The following is a 5,587-nucleotide window of genomic DNA, read 5'->3' as shown; positions in this document are numbered from 1 at the left end:
GGGCGGGGTGGGGCGGGTTGCATGGTTTGCGGGCTCATTTTTCGTGGCCCGCCCCGCCCCTTTTTTGCGGGCTTGCGGGTTGAGCCCGCGGGCCGCACCTGCTTTGACACCCTTAGGTGCAGCCACCGTGAAACACCACCGTTTGATACCGTACGAGCCCTCTCCGATCAACTTTCTCATATTCATAAGATATCAAGTCATTTTCATGCGAATGCCAAAGAATAAAAGAAAATGAATAGAATCTGATAAATGAAGATGCTTGCTGCACATTCTCCTTGTTATTTCTCACTATGGTACAAGAACATAGTTTTTTTTAACGGAACAATCACATAGTTTTTTTTTAAAGAACAATAACATAAATTTCAAAATAAAAGAATAATAACATAAAAATATATAGTTGTTTCATAGGAGGTGCAAAAGCATACTTTAGGAGAGCCAAATTAAAAAAAAATAATATACAATGTTATATATTTAGCTTAGCATTATACAAATCAATCATAAAAATATTATTACAAAATTTGATATTACATTAAAGTAAGGATATGAAATTCAAAGTCATAGCAACGCAAAAATTAGGATGGACATTTTTTCTTTGGGTCTATCAATGGACCAACAACCTATCTTCTAATTTATCATAAGTATAAAACTTAAATTACCTCAATTGCACCCCTCTTTTTCCTACTTCAACCCTTCCCACTTTCCTTCTCAACCACTTGACCCCAGAATTTACTCTGTTGTATCTCCACTCACAACCACCCGCAAGTCCAATGACCTTAGTCGTAGTTCACCAACAACCACCCCAGATCAGAAAAAACCAAAATAGGGTTCTGTTATTGTCCTTGACACATGAGAAAGAATCGATGTGTGAGTAGTGATTGGTCCAAGATCTTGTGGTGGTTGACAACTGTAACGCCCCGAATTTCGGGTGTCACTTTAGTAACCTATTAAAAGTAAATATGCAATGTTTTCCAAAAGAATGTATAAACACGAGTATATTTTTTCTTTTCAAATGTATTTCCAAAACATGTCATGCATACTCCCAACTACAAAGTCTAACCAATAGAAACAACTCAACAAAAACTATTCTGCAATGACATCATGAATCCGACATACTCCCTACGATCTCCACATCGGGGAACCGCAGGAAAGTAATGCATCGGAACCTACCCGAAACCTCAAATATAAATTCCTAAAATCTTTATGCAAGCTTAAACCAATAACGGTAAGCTCTCTAACCCAAGGCTCTAGCCTTAAACCCGACTCTACTCGTCGAGTACTCCACTGTCCTTCAAGTCCTCATCTCTATTTGCACAAAGGTTAAGCTCCTTCGAAGATTCTCCATCGCCTAATAGCGTTAAGCGCCCAAACAACAAGTAGCAAATAGAAAGGGTTAACTCCATGCAAATACCATGTATGAAAGAGAAAATCATGCTATTCAAATTTAATTACCTATCATGGTAAATGAACTAGCAACATAACTAAACTCGTATATAAGCTAACAATATAATCAAAGATAGATATCAATAGAAGCAGCAACATAGAATTTAGACCAGATATAAACAACTTCAACAATATAGAATCAAATCATATGACATTAACCTCAAATCAGATATAAACGATATCACTACATATCATCAAATCATATATAAACAAAATCACTTCAAATCAGATATCAAAACCTCAACAATATAATACCAATAAACCAATAACCAAAATCCAACAACATAGGATCAAGTGTTAGTTCCCTATAATGCAACTATATGCTGCTACCAAAATGGATCGATCAATAGTGTCTCTCAAGACGGGACAGAGCGGGAAACGGACTCCCCTGAACTATCACCAAATAGCGCCCATAAAAGACGGGACAGACGGAGAACCGAACTCCCCTGAATGCCACTTAATAACGCCCATGAAAGACGGGACAGTCCTGTGAAAATATCCACTCCACTACCACTTAATAACGCCCATGAAAGACGGGACAGACGGAGAACCGAACTCCCCTGAATGCCACTTAATAACGCCCATGAAAGACGGGACAATCACGTGGGACAATCACCACCACACTGCCACTTTAGGACATCCCGAAAGATGGGACGATCACGTCGGACAATCACCACCACACCGCCACTTTATAACGCCTTAAAAGACGGGACAATCACGTGGGACAATCACCACCACATTGCCACTTCAAGACCAAGCCCTAAATGCCAAGTCAATCAACAACAATGCCCAAAACAATGATTTATTCGGAGTAACCACATGTTATTCCTATTATCAACGAGCATAAATCAACTCAATTCAATGACAGAAACCAGTAAACGGCCGAAGCCTCTCAGAAAACGGAGACACACGTCTCAATAAGTTTACTCGGCCGAAGCCTTCAGAAAACATTTGGCACAAGCCTCAGAAAACATTCAACATAAGCAAGCATACAACATTGCAAAACATGTCAACATTTAAATCAATTGCCAATCAAGTTAAACATCTTCATCTCAAACGCATGCAGTGCAATAAAAGCATGCAAGACGCAAAGACGCGCTAAAACTGAGTTACCCTTACCTTAGCCAATTTCCTGCCTAAACTGCAACTACAACCCAATCACATCCTTGCTTTCTCGTGTCGGCTCGCTTCCTTTTGTCCTTTGACTTCGTCGCCAAGTGTTTTCGTTGTTCGTACCCTTCATAAGTACATATGCTAAACCTTAGCCTCTAAGATCATATCTAAAGTTCCAAAATAAGTTTAGCTAATCCTTCTAACTCACTTAGGTTAATGCATATGCTTTATGTTCCAAGGACTAAAGTCCGAAGAGAAAATATTTGTGAGTTTTAAAGGAAGGTCCTTAAGAAAACCCATTTTGCAAATCAGTCCTCAACTTTAAATAAATTTATCAAACAAACCCCAAGACTCTTAAAATTCAAGTTAAACCCAAAACTTCTAATCATATTATGCTTTAGTCCTAAGGTTTTCCCACAATAAACTTTTAGTCCTCAAACTTAACTTATGATTTTCACTAAATAAAAACAAGTTTCAGAATTGATTTTCCAAACCCAAAACACATGCCTAAACTTAGAAAAATTCCAAGAACAATCTTTTCCAACCCTTTCTATGAAAAGCTATTTTATTTATTTTTTTTCCAAAATCACTTCCGAGTAAAATTTCAACTTTTCCATAAAACATTTACATTAAAAGAAAGCTATTACCACTAGGAATAACATACTAGAATCACTAACTCAAAGCTTAATTTTTAACAGTCACAAGCTTAGCAAAGAGTAGAAAGAGATCCAAACAACTTTTTAGCACAACCTTTTCAAAACTTAACCAAATGGAAAACTAAAAGCATAGGTTTGAAGCCCTTGACATAAGCTACCTTGTTTGTTCTTTGTGTGAGAGGAGAAAAGCACGAAAAAGGAAAGCTTTGAGGAAAAATGGCTTCAGCCTTGAAGATTGGAGAAGACGTGATGGTTCGCTCATGAAAGGAGGCGTGGCGGTGGTGACCAGCGGTGGCTGTGGTGCTCGCGTGTTCATGGCTGTTTGGAGTGGCCATGGTTGGAGCTTTTGTATATGGTGGTGGCTCATGGGCTGAACATACAATACAGCCACGGTGAGGAGGAGGGGCGGTGGTGTTGAGAGGAAGAAGAAATGGTGATGGTGGCCAACAGTGGCATCTCGTGGAGAGGGAGAAGGGGACGTGAGTGAGAGGTACCATGGTGGTGTGGGTGCTTCAGCAAAAGAAATGGAAGAAGGAAGAAGTGTTGCAAGGAATAAAAGAAAAGAAGGGAAGAAGAAAAAGAGAAGTCTGCAGAAGAAGAAGAAAGAAAGATATTATGAAGAGAAAGAAGAAAAGTCAAAATTGAGAAAGAGAGTGGACGAGAATGAGAGGGAGGGAAATCTGATTGGTGGTACCTTGACATGTGGGACGTGGAGGAGGGATATCCCAGGAAAAATAAGAAGATATTTACTAATCGGTATAAATTGATTTGGACACCGAATGATTTAGCTCACACATTTAAGAGAAAAATATAAGGATGATATATTACTATATCAAAAATTATGAGAGACTCTATGAAATAATGAAATGTAAATTTGAATCATTTTGAGCAAAATAAAATAATCCATGGACAAGAAATGAGTAGAAACTGAGCTAAAGAATAACTGTGAGACAATTAGAACAGATATAGCGTCGTCATATTATGCGTATAAGCATAGTATAAATTATAAGAAAATGACAATAGTACTTATCATCATTTGGGAGAAAAAGACAACTGTCAGATGGCTCACGGAGCGTTGAATTGAGCTTATTGGATAAAACAAAAGTTATGGCTTATTAAAAATAAGAAGACTAATGATATTATCATTTAAATAATTTCCTTGATTCGTAATTACAATCAAGTCAGGAAAATAACTTTAAAATAATAGAATATAAACACTCAATTATTTAATATAATGAAATTAAATAAATAAACTAGTTATTTATTTCGGGGTCTTACAACAACTAGAAGCTTAGTGAAAGGATGAGGTCATGGTGGTTAGGGGATTTCGGTGAGGGTGGCTGCGATCTGGGGTCTTAGAGGCGAGATGCGAATCTAAAATTTTCACTGTGCACTCCTCCTCCGCCATTTTTGCACCAAGGTTCTAGGGCATAAAAAAAATGCATTTCCATGCATCATTTATGGTTTAAAGAAGCTTAAAAATGACTTTAGCTTAGCATTATACAAATCAATCATAAAAGTATTATTACAAAATTTGATATTACATTAAAGTAAGGATATGAAATTCAAAGTCATAGTTACGCAAAAATTAGGATGGACATTTTTTCTTTGGGTCTATCAATGGACCAACAACCTATCTTCTAACTTATCATAAGTATAAAACTTAAATTACCTCAATTGCACCCCTCTTTTTCCTACTTCAACCCTTCCCACTTTCCTTCTCAACCACTTGACCCCAGAATTTACTCTGTTGTATCTCCCACCCACAACCATCCGCAAGTCCAATGACCTTAGTCGTAGTCCACCTACAACCACCCCAGATCAGAAAAAACCAAAATAGGGTTCTGTTATTGTCCTTGACACATGAGAAAGAATCGATGTGTGAGTAGTGATTGGTCCAAGATCTTGTGGTGGTTGACAACCAGAAGCTTAGTGAAAGGATGAGGTCATGGTGGTTAGGGGATTTCGGTGAGGGTGGATGCGATCTGGGGTCTTAGAGGCGAGATGCGAATCTAAAATTTTCACTGTGCACTCGTCCTCCGCCATTTTTGCACCAAGGTTCTAGGGCATAAAAAAAATACATTTCCATGCATCATTTATGGTTTAAAGAAGCTTAAAAATGACTTTAGCTTAGCATTATACAAATCAATCATAAAAGTATTATTACAAAATTTGATATTACATTAAAGTAAGGATATGAAATTCAAAGTCATAGCTACGCAAAAATTAGGATGGACATTTTTTCTTTGGGTCTATCAATGGACCAACAACCTATCTTTTAATTTATCATAAGTATAAAACTTAAATTACCTCAATTGCACCCCTCTTTTTCCTACTTCAACCCTTCCCACTTTCCTTCTCAACCACTTGACCCCAGA

General features: G+C 37.6%; 1 long non-coding RNA gene across 1 annotated transcript; it reads right to left on the bottom strand.

The window, feature by feature from the left end:
• Positions 1–964: 964 nt before the first annotated feature.
• LOC130728382 (uncharacterized) lies at positions 965–3,509 on the bottom strand. Its single transcript, XR_009015651.1, has 3 exons — positions 3,368–3,509; positions 2,560–2,677; positions 965–1,345 (listed from the first exon to the last, which is right to left on the bottom strand). It is a non-coding gene; the product is annotated as an uncharacterized LOC130728382 (long non-coding RNA).
• Positions 3,510–5,587: the final 2,078 nt, after the last annotated feature.

This window comes from Lotus japonicus, chromosome 1, assembly GCF_012489685.1.
Source record: "Lotus japonicus ecotype B-129 chromosome 1, LjGifu_v1.2".
Classification (NCBI taxonomy): domain Eukaryota; kingdom Viridiplantae; phylum Streptophyta; class Magnoliopsida; order Fabales; family Fabaceae; genus Lotus; species Lotus japonicus.
The sequence above is the reverse complement of the archived record's forward strand: the minus strand, read 5'-3'. Positions and strand labels throughout refer to the sequence as shown.